Raw genomic sequence first — 16,025 nt, 5'->3', positions numbered from 1 at the left:
AAGTTTAAGTACTTCCTTTAACTCTTGTACAGTAAAGGTTTTTATTTTTAATAGGTGAAACCTTCCAATATAATTATCTCAGCTATGAACTGGGAGTAAGAATTTCTAAACGTTTACTGGTTTCCCTCAAGACCATAATGTTAAGACCAATTATCTCAGCCTGGGACATGACTACAAGAATTCCTCTCAGCTACATTCCAAGTCCAACAACCTTCAGTTTCTTCATCAATAACTTAATCTCAACAAGGTCACAACTAAGACAGCATTTAATGTCACGACCCTCTGGAGTAGTGCGCTGGAAATGAACCCCCACAAATGTGAACGTTTGATTAAAATATCAAATTGCTTAAAATTTACTTAACTGTTTACCTCAGGTTAAAAGAATAAGTACACCATGTTTTATGAAGAAAAAGAAAATCACTATTTGTTGTAATTAACTTTTTAATGAATGACAAAAAAGAAACATGACTAATTTATAAATATAATTTAAAATTTAACCATTTTTAAAATTCCCATACAAATACAAATCAATATAAAAACAAGTATTGTGGGTTAGGAAGGGAAAAAAATAGGCACAGATATACAGGTTTATCACCAGTTGGGATCACAAAGGTTAATGATTTGTTTTCTTTCAGTTCCTTTCGCCTGTCTTCAACTCTGATGATAACACAAGCTTGTGGGTAGGCCAAGTCTCCTTTTTTTCACTTACTGTTTAAAGCTTCACCCTTTCAATACGGTTTTGCAGACAGAGCTGTCCTCAGAAAAGAGTGAGAACAGTTACCAGCAAATTTTCTGTAATTTCTCTATGAGGCAAGAGAAAGAGAGATTCAGGTACTTTCCCTTCATAGACTAATGTTTCTGCTCTATTATCCACATGTAAGGGTGTAGCCATCTGCCTAGCAACCAGTTATGAAGTTGTTATGCTGAGTATTCTTGATCCACACAACTGGCTGATTGTGAAACCAATCAAAAGACTATCTCTGGGCACAACTTTCCTGAACACACACAGTGCAACATTTTGTATATACAACTCACAATGTGTTACAGTAAATAACTCATTTTTAAAACTCCAAACATTTTCTTCCACAGTTTTGTTGGCTAAAAGCAATATCTCCTCCCATTTTTAGTCTGCAGTCTAAAAATAAGTGCCTTTGAGGTTGTAGACATGCTCGCCGAGCTGGTGGGTTTAGTTGCAAATATTTCTTCATCTTGCTAGGTAATATCGTCAGTGCGCCTCCAGTGAAGCATCGGTGTTCTGTCCTGCTTGTTATTTAAATGCCTCGGTTTAGTGGGATGGTTGGTATTACTTCCGGTTCAGTTTCTCAGTGGTTTGTACACAGGATCTAATTCAATGTGTTTGTTCATGGAGTTCTGGTTGGAATACTAGGCCTCCAGGAATTCCCTGGCGTGTCTCTGTTTGACTTGTGAGATTATCAATGTGTTGTCCCAGTTGAATTCGTGTCCCTCATTGTCCACGTATAGTGAGACAAGTGAGAATTGGTCGTGTCTCTTGGTGGCTAGTTGGTGTTCATGTATCCATATTGTCAATTTTCTTCCGGTTTGGCCTACGCAATGTTTCTCACAGTCCTAGCATGGTATTTTGCATAATACCCCAGTTTTGCTGGTTTTGGATATGGGATCCTTTACGTTTGTCAGTAGTAGGGTGGTTGTCGGTTAATGGGCTACTCTGATACCTAGGAGTCTGAATAGTCTTGTGGTCACCTCTGAAATGTCCTTGATGTTTGGTAGGATGATTAGCGAGTCTGGTCACGTTGTGTCTTCCTGTTGTGGTTTGTCTTGGAGGTAACGGCAGTTTGTGCTTTTCGGGTATCCATTCCTTTTGAAGACTTGGGGAGCTCCAGACTAGCATATACTAAAATGATCACACATACGGACCAGTTATTCGATTACACTACAATCACCCCAACCCCCACAAACTGAACTGCATCAGGCCACTACTTAAATAAGCCACAACACATTGCAGCAGCACTGAACTACGCCCAGCAGAACAGGAGCACCTATATGGAGTCTCCAAAAGAAGCGGATACCCAAAAAGCACAATCCACCGTTACCTCCGAGACGCTTTTTAAGAAGGTTGATAGAGATAAACCAGAGAATTATAGACACACAAACATAGAAAGTAGAAGCAGGAGGCAGCAATTCAGTCCTTCACGCCTCCTCTGCCATTATGATCATAGCTGATCATCTGACTTGATAGCCTGTTCTAGCTTTTCCTCCGTATCCTTTGATCCTTTTAGATCTATGCGCTTTATCCAACTCCTTCTTGAAACCATACAATATTTTGATGGTGACCGGCCACAAAACATTAATTCTGATTTTTTGTTCACAGATGCTGCCAGACCTGCTGAGCTTTTCCAGCAACTTTGTTTTTGTTCAATGTTTTGATCTCAACTGCTTTCTGTGGTACCAAAGTTTACAAGCCCACTACTCTCCTGGTGAAGAAATTTCTTCTCATCTCATTACTAAACAGTTTACCCCATATCTTTAGACTGTGACTTCTGGTTCTGGACTCACCCAACATCGGGAACATCTGTCCTGCGTCTACCCTGCCTTGTCCTGTTAAAATTTTATAGGTTTCTCTAAGATCCCCCCTCACTCTTCTGCACTCCAGCAAATATAATCCCAACTAATTTAACCTTCCCACTTACATCAGTCCTGCTATCACAGGAATTAGTCTGGTAAACCTTCACTGCAAACCCTCTTTAGTAAGAATATCCTACCCAGAAAAGGAGACCAAAATTGTACACAGTATTCCGGGTGTGACATCAGTAAAGCCCTCTATAATTGGAGCAAGCATTCCTGCTCTTGCAAATAAATTCTCAGTGAGTCTCACATCAGTGGTACAGAAACTATGGGAGAAAATTCTGAAGGAAAGAATTAATCTCCGCTTGGAGAGACAAGATTTGATCAGGGATCATTAGCATGGCTTTGTCAGAGGGAGGTCATGCCTACCAAATTTGATAGAATTTTTAAAGAGGTGATCAGGTGTGTAGATGAGGGCATTGCAGTTTATATGAATTTCAGCAAAGCCTTTGACAAAACTGCACATGTGAGATTGATAGAGACAGTAAAAGCATATGGGATACAGAGTAACTTGGCAAAATGGATCCAAAATTGGCTTATTGGTAGGAGATAGAGGGCGGAGGTAGATGGCTGTTTGTCAGAAGAGAGTCAATATCCAGGGATCAGTGCTGGTATCTTATTGTTTGTGATATATATAAACAATATAGATAAGAATGTTTGATGGGTGTGAAATGATAAGCAAATTTGAAGCTGACACAAGATTGGTGGTTGACTGAGTAGTTAACAGTGAGGGAAAAGTTCTTTGGTCAATGGAGGGTATAGACAGGTTGGTCAGATGGGCAGATGGAAGTTAACCCAAAAAACTGTAAGGTGATGCATTTTGGAACAAGTAACAAGACAAGGGAATATTCAATGAATTGCTGAAGCTAGGAAGCTCATAGGAACAGAGGGATCTTGGAGTGCTTGTCCACAGATCCTGAAGGTGGCAGGAGAAGTTAATAGGGAGTTTTCAAATACGGGACACTTGCCTTTATCAGCCTCTATAGATTATAAGAGCATGTTGGAGCTGTACAAAACTTTGGCTCGGCTGCAGCTGGAGTACTGTATACAGTCTGGTCACCTTACTATAAGAAAGAGGTGATCACACTAGAGGGGATGCAGAGGAAATTTACCAGGACGTTACAGGGGATGGAACATTTTAGTTATGAAGAGAGGCTGGGTTGCCTCCGTTTTTTTTTAAATGGAACAGAGAATGCTCAGGGAAAACCTGACTGAAGTGTATAAGATGATGAGGCACATGGCTAGTGTAGATAGGAAGCACTTGTTCACCGTTATTGAAGGTCAATAATGAGGGGCCTTAATTTTCAGGTAAGGGCAGCAGCTTAAAAGGGGATTTGAGGAAAATGTTTTCACCTAAGGGGTAGTGGGAATCTGGATTATGCTGCCTGGGAGGGCAGTAGAGGCAGAAAACCTCACAACCTTTAAAAAGTACACAGACAAGCACTTGAAATGTCATAACATTCAAGGCTATGGGCCAAAAGCTAGCAGTGCAGACTCCATGGACCAAACAACCTCTGTGTAGTATGACTCTATTAGCTCCGGTCACAATTCATCAGATAGTCCAAAAAGCAACAAGGAAAGGTGTAAGAAGCTGGGTATTCTATTGCAAGTGGGTCATCTCCCAGACCCTAGAAGGCACGGTACCTCAGTGGTTAGCACTGCTGCATCAAAGCGCCAGAGACCCCCAGGTTTGATTCCAGCCTCTGGTGACTGTCTGTGTGGAGTTTGCACATTGTCCCTGTGTCTGTGCGGGTTTCCTCCCACAGTCCAAAGACATGCAGGTTAGGTGGATTGGCCATGCTAAATTGCCCATAGTGTCTAGGGTGGGAAATGCAGGGACAGGGTAGTGAGTGGGTCTGGGTGGGATGCTTTTTGGAGGGTCAGTGTGGACTTGATGGGCTGAATGATCTGCTTCCACACTGTAGGGATTCCATGAACTAATATTCTATGAACTAACAAGGCACATTCAGGACTGTGATGAAATATTATCTACATGTTTAGTTGGGTACAACTCTGACAACTCAAAGTTTGACACATCCAAGACAAAACCATCCTTTTTAATTGATATCTCATCACTGACTTAAATGTCCATTCCCTTTGCACTCAGTATACATTGCTGCAGCTTATCCTATCCAAATGATGTACCACTCAACTCACCTCCCAAATCAGCAATCCCTATCACTCACAAAGACAACGGCAGGAGATGCAAGAGAACACTATAACCTCCAATTCACACACACCTCAATTGAACATATACTGTCATTTCTACATGACAATCATAGGACTTCCTCACTAACAAGATTGTTGTAGCACTTTTACAGGATTGTCTGCAGATGTTCAAGCAGTTCAACCATCAACACAATGATATTGGAGGATTGATGATAAACGTTGGTCTTGCCAGTGAGGCCCACATATAGATGCTGGAAAAAAATTACTTATCAGCTTTAGAAACCAAGAAATCTTGTACAGTATTTAACAAGCAATAGTAATCATGTCTGTTCTTATCGCTATCCAACATCCACATGTGCAGAGATTATTTAAGGATTATACAAAGTCAGAACCTGCCCAATTTTTTTGCTTTCTCAACTAGTAGGGCATAACCAATCACTCTATTAATGAGATCTTCACTGCCATAGCTCAGTTGCTCTTTCTCTCTCCCTAATGAGAGAACAGCCCTATGGTCCTCTGGGAGTACGATGACTTTAGCTCAGTTACTCACTGGAACAAACCTCACAGGAGAGTCTGTGTGAATTTTGATGGGTTAGTCAGGATGCCATGACAGGTTAAAAAATACTTTAGGCTATTAAATGGATCCATCTTTACATGGTTCCAATTTTACACATGATACATTATTTATTTATTTTTCAAAAAGTTTATATGCGAAAATGTGCCATTCAAATCTCTTAATATTATAGCTACATGCAATCAAATAAAACATGTGCACAATGTGTAAAGGTTAGCTCCTCATTAAAACAATTACATCAACTAACGATTTCATGGTGCATTAAATCAGTTTGTATTATATTGGGATTTTTTTTCATTAATTCAGGTGATGGGCCAGCCTTTTTTGCCCACCCCTAACTGACACTGAAAAGGTGCAGTGGGCAGCCTTCTTTAACCACTGCAGTCTGTATTGCGTAGGTACAAACACAACAGGAGGGAGTCCTAATTCTTTATTCACTAAAGGCTATTTCAAATGTTTAATTTGTTCAATACAGCATTTATTGTTCCATGTATGAACACTTGATTATTTCAGGAGCAACACTGGGCATACTCAAAAATGAGATGTCAATCTGGTGAAACAAAAAGTAACAGGCAGGGCTCAGTGATTTCAAAACCAAAAGATCAGATCTAAGTTCTATAGCCTTGCATGGTGGTGGACAATTAAACAATGAATAGATGTGGGGAGGTTCCACAAATATTCCTATTCTCAACTACAGTAGAGCTGAGTACATCAGGGCAAAAGATAAGGCTGAAGTATTTACAATTTTTTGTCAGAAGTACCAAGTGATTCATCCATCTTGGTTTCCTCCAGAGGTCCACAACATTACAGATGCCAACCTTCAGCAAATTCTATTCCCTCCATGTGACATCAAGAAACAGCCAGAAGAACTGTATGCTACAAAGTCTTTCAGCCCTGATAATATTGCAGCAATCGTACATGCAGCATCCACAGCCAAGCTGTTCCAGTGCAGTTCCAATAGTGGCATCTATGTGACAATGTGGTAAATTGCCCAGATATGGACTGGACATCAAAGCAGGACAAAGCCAACCATTGCGTCAGTTTACGCTCAATCATCAAAAAAGTAATAGAAGGGGTCATCAACAGTACAATCAAGTAGTACTTGTTTGGAAGTAACCTGCTCGCTGACACTCAGTTTGGGTTCCACCCAGGCCAATCAACTCCTGACCTCATTACAACCTAAATTCAAACATGGACAAAAGAGCTGAATTCCAGAGGGGACATGCATCTAACTGCCCTTGATATTAAGGCCAGCGTGACCAAGTGAGAGATTGAAGAGACCTAGAAAAAGTACAGTTATTGGAAATCAGGAAGAAAACTCTCAGCTAGTTGGAGTCATATCCAGCAAAAAGAGTGATGATTGTGGTTTTAGGCAGCTCAGTTCCAGGACATCTCTGCAGATATTCCTCAGGTTAGTGTCCTAGGCTAATCTATCTTTGGCTACTTCAGAAAACATCTTCCTTCTTTCATACAGTCAGAAGTGGGGATTTTTGCTGGTGAGTACTCAATGTTCAGCATAATATGCAACTCCCTCAGCTACTGAAGCAGTCAAAATCCAAATGCAGCAAGAACTGTATCTAGGTTTTGGCTGACAAATGGCAAGTAACATTTGCATAACACAATTGCCAAGCAATAAGCATCTCCAATAAGAGAAAGCCTAATCAATGTGCCTTGCGATTCAATGACATTATCACCACAAAAACCCCCACTATCAACATCCTGGTGGTTACCATTGGCCGGAAACTGAATTCCACTAGCCATGTAAGTGTAGTGACATCAAGAGCAAGTCAGAGGCTCGGAACATTATAGCAATTAACTCGCCTCCAGACTCCCAGAGCTTGTCCACCACTTACAAGGAACAAGTCAAGAATATGATGCAATTTTTGCCACTTGCCTGGATGAGTGCACTCCAACAACACAAGAAGCTTATCGAGGACTAAGTAGCTTGCCAGACCAGCACCACATCCACAAACATTCACTGCCTTGACCACCGACACTCAGTAGCAGCAATGTGTGCCATGTAAAAGATGCATTGCAGAAGTTCACCAAGGCTCTTTAGGCAGCACCTTCCAAACTCATGACCACTACCATCTAGAAAGACAAGGATAAAAATGCATGGAACACCACCACCTGCAAATTCCTCTCCAAGCTACACCCCATCCTGACTTGAATCTTTATTGCTGCTCCTTAACTGTTTCTGGGCAAAATTCCTGGAATTCCCACCCTAACAGAATTGTTGGGGATACCTACACCAAATGGACTGTTAACAGTTTAAGACAAATCACCACCACCTCCTCAAGGACAGCTAGAGATTACCAATAATCACTAGTTCCATCAGTGATGCCCACATCCCCAAGAATGAATTTAAAAACCTGAACTCCCATTCCCTATGAGCATCTCAGATTGTGAATACGACGGTTAAAACAAAAACACTAATCTGGAAGAGAGGTTGATGTAACGATTGGAACGAGGGCCAGGTTAGTCTCCTTGACTATGAGATCCTTGATTAGGGTTTTTAACCTGGGCCAGTCCTGGTGGCTGACAGATATAAACAGGAGATTCAAAGAGTCTCCTTATTCAAGGGACCAGCTCTGAGCTGACTGGTCAGAGCCCATGAACTGTGCACATCGAAATAAAGAATGACTTGGTGATGGGATAGCGGTCTCTATGTAGTTATTTCAGAGGCATATTTGCTTTATCCTCTTTAAAGGATACACATGGACATGGTTTAATAGTGAGCTTCAACCGTGTGTGTGAGAGGACACACATGTGGTAGTGGTCAGACGACCTATTGTGTGGACTAGTGTGCTGCAAAGGCCCCAGTTTTGAGAAAAGACATTAAATACTCCAGCACTACAGGTAAAGAAAGAAAATATTCTGTCCCACTCCGAGTGCTGCCAGCCAGCAAGCATTGTTTTCAACAGGAACTAGGAAAATTTTAAATCAATTTGCAAAGCTAAAAATATTAAAAACAAATGATCCAATTACCAATGTTGATGGTATCGTTAACAACCACTGCAATGGCTGCAATGTTCTACTTCCTACGCTTCATGAAGCAGTCAAAGACTAACTGTTCTTTGAAACTTTTTTGTTTGGGCTCACTTCTTATTGCTAATCTCTGTGTGTGCATTGCATTATTATTTCCTCTCCTAGTCATTAATAAACTCACTCTTTTGATACTCAAGAAAGTCTCTTTAAACTGGCTCTAAAACATAAGTTAATTTATTGTAGAAGATAGATATCTACAAAGGAACCAGTTCGTCTTTCTTCATTCAAGCTCAACAATTTGGGGTAACCCATCTGAAACCATAATGACTTGAAGTACATCACCTGGAGTCTGATCATAACAATGTATCAACAGATAAAACCAATTTGCAATTCACAAAACTCAAAGTACGAATAACAGCCGAATGTGTTTACTTTGTAAGTGTGTGCAATATATCCCACAAATCAAGAAGCAAATATAGCTGAATCTGCAACATAGTGAGCATTTTAAAAATTACCAAATTAGAAAGTTCCGTTAAAATACAAACGTTACCAACTACAGATGGAAATATCAAATTAAGAGTAATTTTACTTCGTACTCAGTACAATAGCAAGAAGCATATATAGAAAATAAAACCAACACAGATCTGTTCCAAAAACCATATGATCATTCGAAACAAATGACATCTTATCTGACGAGTCAACCACCATTAGGTTCTTCGAAGATACTCCTCCAAATTTTTAAGATACGCATTTCCTAATCTGTTATCAAAACTTTCATATACGGTTATACACGTCGCTCTTCCTTGCAATGTTGACAGATAAACAAAACTTTTCCATTTCAAACCCTTGAAAGCATTGTAGTACAGAATATGATGTACAAAGCTGGAGGGTACTGGATAAAGCGAATGCCAAAGAAAGGGAAACCTCGATTCAAATGGTCATTCATTCAAGTGGAAGAACGAACCAAGCAGCAAACGTGTGACAACGTTGACATGAAAAGAGGAAGAGAGCGCCTTTTGTTTATGATGGAACTGGGGGGAGGGAAACGACCCCAAGTGTCATTTAAATTGTAAGGGGAAAATAAAACTGACATTTCCGGCGGAGAGACACACAATCGGGCACTGGTTTGTAAGAGATCGTCGGTTCTCCCCAACATTGCACCTGTTTCCTACCAGAAAGGCAGATCCGAAAGGATACCCATCGAAGCTGATTTCAGCACCGCGTTCTTTGTCTGCGAGGCTGAGGAGTAAAGTTAATATCGCTGCCCTCTCTCAGAACAAAACAAAAAGCTGCTGTCAGGGTGCGCTTCAACCGTTTTCTAACCCCAACCGTCAGATCGAAGCATCATCGACACAATGTCACTGACATTTACCTCATCCCCAATGCGAGAATCAATCTTACCTTGTCCGACCCTTCATCAATTGCAGCTGCAGAAAAATAACGATGTGTCTGTCTGTCTGAGGTGACGATAGCCGTCTTTCCCCATCCCGTTACTCCACCGACGACGCCATGTTACCCAACCACAGCCGGCGGAGCGGCGGCCACATCCGGGGAGCGGGAAGGGCGGGGCCAGGCACGCGGCGGGCGGGACCAGGGGCTGGGTGGGTGGGGCCAGAAGCTGGGAGGGTGGGGTAAACCGGTCGATGGGCGGTCTCACCCGGGAGAGGGGACGGGTAAGGGGCGGGGCGGTGGCACAAATAAGTGCGGGGGCGGGACAGGGCGCGACGCCCGCGGTGGAGGCGGGGCCATCCGCGCGGGGGCGTTGGATGCGTGGAGGGCGGGGCCACAATGAGGGGCGGGGACAGACACGCGAAGGGCTGGGGTATGGAGGCGGTGGGTGGGGCCATCCAGGTGACGGAGGGCCCGGGGAGCGGGAAAGTTGTGCACGTGCGTACGTGGGCTGGAGGGTTGACGTGTCAAGGTTGGGGGTCTTGGATTGGTACAAGACGAGCGGTGGGCGGTGCCTGGATACAATGGGCGGGCCATAGTGGTAGGGGGCGTGGCTAGGGTGGGGTGTGGAATGGGCGGGGTCAGAATTGCCTGAGAGAATGGAATGTTTCCCGGGAGCTCCGGTGAGCCCGTGGCTCATTCATAACAATGGGGCATACCGCCTTGTAGCAACATCTCAGAGGAACACCGAACCTAGGGATTTTATATCTCCAATCACCCCTACGGGCGTGAAAACCATCTCTTTCAGTTCTTGTTAACCTACAAAACGTTTCTCGTGTAACTAATTTCCTTACGTGGCCCATAACCAGCTCTTAATCATTCAGACACTTCCCAAATTCGGCAAAGTTTAGCGTGCATTTTCCATGTGTTGCAAGTTATGCAGTTGCAATAGACCTTGTTACAAACACAATGAAGAAGACCAAGCTGGTGGGTCTCAGTTCTGAGGAAGAGTCACCGGACCCGAAACATTAACTCTGATTTTTTCTTCACAGATGCTGCCAGACCTGTTGAGCTTTTCCAGCAACTTTTGTTCCGGATTTACAGCACCCACAGTTCTTTCGGTTATTATGAAGCTGGTAATTCTGCCTCCTTCAAGAAACTGAGCTGTTCCACCTTCCTAGTTCAGCAAGACATCATTATATTGGTCTTTGATAAAGGCATTCCTCAGCATTAACTCTCTCAAGCCTTACACTATTATATAACAATCATATTGACACTGGTGTAGTAATTTAAAGGCTTCAGAGATAGCAACTCGTGGAATGTATGCAACTGTCTGTCCGACGGCATTGATATTAACATTAACGGAAATATTAACTCTGCTTCTCAATTCTGAAGAAAAGTTCTACAGGACTCAAAACATTAACTCTATTTCTCTGTCCACAGATGCTGTCAGACTTTCTGAGTTTCTTGAATATTCTCTGCGTTTGTTTCTGATTTCCAACATCCACAGTAATTTGTCTTTATTTGAAAGGTTACTGATGATGGGAGGATCAAAATGAGATGCTTCAGAAGTCTCTCAACCTGCTCGCGATCATGAGAGCAAAGCATTCAGATATGCCATGCTGACTGAAGCCCTAAGGACTGTCTAACCTTGGCACTGTGCCATGTTCGTGCACTGTCTCTCTGCTGTTTTTTACCTAATAGACAGCAGGACATGTAATGTTTTGATACTTGAAAGTGGGATTGCCCAAAGAAGTCAAGGAAAATCAAGTAGAAAATGAGACAACAAGAGAAAAGGTCAAAGATTCATGTCCTCATGGTGACAAGATATTTGCCTCTTCCTCTTCATTAAAAGGCAATGCAAGCCACATCGACTGACAGCCTCCAAATATATATAAAGTGAATGAGTGCCAAGAAAGCAAGCTAAGAACCACAAGGTGCATCACATGCAGATGCATGAGACTTGTATGTGTTGCTGTGCACTTAGCAGCCTGGCAGAGGCATTCAGTCAAAAGACCCCCAAAGAAAAGCATTGAAAGGGTGAATAGTATGGGAATTGGACCAGGAACAGCTAGCTGACGTGATGAAGTTGGTGGTTTGTTTTTGTCAACTTGCACAGATGAAGGACCGAGGATGATAGTGTCCATGGAGCATTCAGGGCAATTGTGATGAAGACACAGTTGGAGGATGGCTTGTGAAATGGCATCAGGAACACCAAGGCCAAACACAAGGCTCCGCTAAGCAAGAGAGGCAGTTTACTTCAGGGATGAAGTTTGGTGTAGGAATCACAGCAATAGGCTAAAGTTCAGGTCCGGTGACATATAAAGTTCGAGTAGATACAATGGTCCTGAAGAAGCAAGTGGACCATATGAAAGCTGCAAACTCGCAAACAATGCGGGAGCAAAATGTTCCCTGCTCCTCGACTGCTTTTCCAACAGTTCCAGAATGCATGGGTTCTCCTCTTTGGTCAAGCATTTTCAAGATACCTCGCGATCTGAGGTAGACATGGTGGATGTTGCCACCTTGATGCCTTTGCCACCAGAAGAGGAGAATAAATTTCTTCCAAGATGCCCTGGGCACAAGGGGCGAGCTACGTTACACATGCCCATATCAGTGTCAGAGTTGGCGGAACCTGACCTGGTGCTAAAATGCCCCAGGAGTAGCTACAAAATAAAAGAATTGGTCTACGTCCTTGGACTCAGTGTTAGGTCTAGTGGGACTCTCTTCTTGTCTCAAGTCTGCATGCTGGCAGCAACTACAGCGGTTTGCTGGCCTGAATCCTGAAGAAAATTGTAATCATTTGGGTGGGGCTTTGCTTTGTTTTGGGGTTTTGCTGTGGGATGACATAGAGTGCCTCTGTTCAGGATGTGTCGTGAGTGAGGCTATACAATTTCCTTCACTCAAGTGGTGTTTCTCAAGCTCAGTCAGACTGGCGAGGGTGTCCACTTCTATTGGAATACCATACAACTTGTATGCTCTACTTTCTGCATTTTCCAATGATAAAGCCAGTTGTAGTATCTGAAGTCCAGTAAGGCTTCAGCTAGTGGGCGCTTTTGCATGGTTACATCATTAATCCCATTCTCGTCACCACTGAAATAACTCCCCAGAGGCCGATATCCCGTAACCAAGTCACCCTTTATTCACAGATGGAAAATTCTTGACACTGATCCAGCTCCCTCAGAGCCAGCTCTCAGAGTGAACAAACCCCCAACACTCCTGTTTATATCTGTTAGCCAGGGGTCCCTAATTGGACCACGTTAACACTCCCAATCAGGGAACTCATATTCTATGAGGCCCACTTGGCTGACTTTGTTACGATCTCTGCAGCTAGAACAAGCAATTAGTGAGCTGCATTTCCTAGGTACTTTCTCTGACTTGTATGTTAGGAATTTGCACCATGTAGTTTCTCAGGAACAAGCAGGAGAATTGGAAGTGGTGCATAAATAAGTCAGGTTGGGTCTTTAATGTGATGTAAATACATGGAAATGAGATAGTTACCACTCAACAACGAGATACATTTAAAGCTTAAGGGAAAAGTTAGAAAAAATTTTCCACGATGTTAAGATTCCAATTTTTCCATTCTCACTATACTTTCCCACCTTTCTCACCATTACCATGCCATACCAGGAAGAGAAAAATTCCACTTTCTGTGATCGCTTGAACTGTAGAGCTTTTCCTCACAAACAGGCCCCTTAATCACTTTTAATATAAGTAAATGCCTTCTGAGCACTTACATCTGCTAAATTATCAAACCCAACATTGTTCGAGCTTCGTTTCATGTCCTATTGTGCATTTTCTCACTAATGATGACATTTGTGATTTGATGTCAAGAGATGACTAAGTGATCCCTTGTGAATGCAGATGAACCCAAACAGGGGGTTGATGTTGGATGATGATGTCAACATTTTCCAGTAGTGTTATGGCTGGAGACCAAGCTAAGGAATTCTAATGAATACTTTTTTAAAGTCAGTCAAAAATCAAAGACTCCTATGAGTCAGAGGTGTTGTTTGATTTCTTTAAGGATGCTTTGAGAACATTTGTTTGACCAACTGGGTGTCTTCCTGTCTTGACTGAGCTTTAAACAAAACAGAATCTTATGTCAGCCATGCAAACAGCATTTCCTATCTACTGGAGCTGGCTTTAGGTGATGATCACCTTGATGCTGGGCAAGTTGGCTTAGTAAGGGATGCTATTGTTGGACCACCTGTCTCACACTCACTCATGCCTATTTGGAGCAGGAGAGGGCATTTGACCCCTGTAGCCTGCTCCATGTATTCAACAAGATCATGGCTGATCTCCAGTCCACATACCCCTCTACCCCAATAACTATTGACTACCTTGTTAGTCCAATTCTATCTGCCTTTATCTTAAAAATATTCGATGACCCTGCCTCCAAAGACTCATGACTCTCTGAGAGGGAAAAAAAATTCCTCATTTTTAGTCTTAAAGAGGAGACCCTTTTAATTCCAAACTTTGTACTTTTTAGTTCCAGTTTTTCCCACATGCAGAAACATCTTTTCAGCATCCACCCAGTCACGTCCCCTCAGTTTCAACAAGGCTACCTCTCATACCTCGAAATTCCAATGGATATAGTCTCAGACTGTCCAACCTTTCATAGAATCCCTACAGTGTGGAAGCACGCCTTTTGGCCCATTGAGTCCATGCGGACCCGCCGAAAAGCATTCCACCTAGACTTACTATCCCACCCTATCCCTTTATTTCCCATGGCTAATCCACCTAGCCTGCACCTCCCTGGATACAATGTGCAATTTAGTATGGATAATCCATCTAATCTGCACATTTTTGGACTGTGGGAAGAAACTAGAGCACCTAAGGAGAATGTGCAAACTCCACACAGACAGTCGGCCAAGGCTGGAATCGAACCTTGGTCCCTAGTGCTGTGAGGCAACAGTACTAACCACTGAGCCGCCATGCTGCCCTAGTATGCCCTTTCTTCATATGATAATCCCCTCAGACCAGAAATTAGTCATGGACTTTTTCTGAACTGCACCAAAATGTGCCTTTAGCTTTCCCCAATAATCGACCTAAAACTGTACCCAGTACTCCTCCAAATGTGGTCTCACTAATAGCCTACAAAATGCAGCAAAACATACCTACTTTTAAATTCCATTCCCTTTGTAATAAACAACAGCGTTTCATTTGCTTTCCTAATCACATGCTGTATCTGCCATTCCAGGTTTTTGTAATTTATATACCAGCACTCACAAATCTCCCTGTATCTTCAAGTTTTGTAATCCCTTTCCAATTAACTGAAATGTTACTTTTCTGTCTGTCAAAATGGACAATTTCAAATTTTCCCAAATTTTTGCCCACTCACTTAACCTATCTGTATACCTTTTCAGGATCCATATGTCATAGGAACAGGAGTAGGCCATTCAGCACCTCAAGTTCCACCATTCAATGAGATCTGTGACCTGTCTCCACATACCTTATTTATCTATCTCAGATTTAAAATTAACAATTGATCCAACATCCACTACTATTTGTGGAAGAGTGTTCCAAACATCTACCATCCTTTGTGTGTAGAAGTGCTTCCTAACATCTCTCCTGAATGGTCTGGCCCTAATTCTTAGACTACGTCCCCTAGTTCTAGAATCCCTAACCAGTGGAAATAGTTCATGAGATAGAGTCATGGAGTTGTACAACACAGAAACAGACCTTTTGGTTCAACACGTTCTTGCCGACCAGATATTCTAAATTAATCTCGTCCCATTTGCCAGCATTTGGGCTATATCCCTCTAAACCCTTTCTATTCATTTTACCATCCAGATGCCTTTTAAATGTTGTAATTGTACGAGCCTCCACCACTTCCTCTAGCAGCTCATTCCATACATGCACCACCCTCTGCAAGAAAAAGTTACCCCTTAGGTTCCTTTTAAATCTTCCCACTCTCACCTTAAACCTATGCCCTTTAGTTTTGGACTCCCCTACCCTGGGAAAAAGACCTTGGTTGTTCATCCTATCCATGCCCCTCATGATTTTATAAACCTTTAGTCTCTGACGCTCCGAGGAAAATAGCCCCAGCCTATTCAGCTTGTCCTTACAGCTCAAACCCTTCAAGCTTGCAAAATCCTTATAAATCTTTTCTGCAGCTTTTCAAGTTTAACAAAATCTTTCCTTTAGCAGGGAGACCAGAATTGAACGCAATATTCCAAAAGTTGCCTGATAACTGGTCCATGACTTTACTGATAATCAAAACTGGTGAGGCAGTAATTGGTCAAGCTGGATTTGTCCTGTTTTTTGTGTACAGGACATACCTGGGCAATTTTCCACATTGTTG

The 16,025-nt window shown here is 42.4% G+C and overlaps 1 protein-coding gene across 2 annotated transcripts in view; it reads right to left on the bottom strand.

Moving 5' to 3' along the window:
• Positions 1-9,903, bottom strand: part of pak5 (p21 protein (Cdc42/Rac)-activated kinase 5) — a 184,958-nt gene extending 175,055 nt beyond the window's left edge. The window contains exon 1 of one of the 2 annotated variants that reach the window (XM_048601449.1): positions 9,737-9,903. The gene's annotated coding sequence lies outside the window, so the exon portion shown is untranslated. Of the gene's footprint in view, positions 1-9,507; positions 9,602-9,736 lie in introns of those variants that run through there. The other variant, XM_048601450.1, reaches the window with a different exon arrangement.
• Positions 9,904-16,025: the final 6,122 nt, after the last annotated feature.

This window comes from Rhincodon typus, chromosome 9 (assembly GCF_021869965.1).
Source record: "Rhincodon typus isolate 14 chromosome 9, sRhiTyp1.1, whole genome shotgun sequence".
NCBI lineage: Eukaryota > Metazoa > Chordata > Chondrichthyes > Orectolobiformes > Rhincodontidae > Rhincodon > Rhincodon typus.
This window is presented reverse-complemented; position numbering and strand designations above follow the sequence as displayed.